The sequence below is a fragment of the Eurypyga helias genome, unplaced genomic scaffold (genome assembly GCF_000690775.1).
Source record: "Eurypyga helias isolate BGI_N326 unplaced genomic scaffold, ASM69077v1 scaffold17493, whole genome shotgun sequence".
Classification (NCBI taxonomy): Eukaryota; Metazoa; Chordata; class Aves; order Eurypygiformes; family Eurypygidae; genus Eurypyga; species Eurypyga helias.
This window is the reverse complement of record NW_010239372.1, coordinates 40865-41099: the sequence shown is the minus strand read 5'-3', so window position 1 is coordinate 41099 and position 235 is coordinate 40865.

Genomic DNA, 235 nt, shown 5'->3' with positions numbered 1-235 from the left:
GCCGTTGTCCCCCGACACGACACCTCCCAGCACCCCCAGCACTAAAACACACTGAAACGAAAGGGAACGGTTGCTCTCGCCCTGCCTGGCTTGGGATACGGCCTTGCACAGCCAGCGTGCCGAGCCCCTCCCGGCTCCCCGCCGGCTGCCAGGGCAGGACCGCAGTGGGCGAGGTGCGGAGGCACGTGCTGGCACTCTGCGGCAGCAGCAACCCAGGCCTCGGCATTTCCGATTT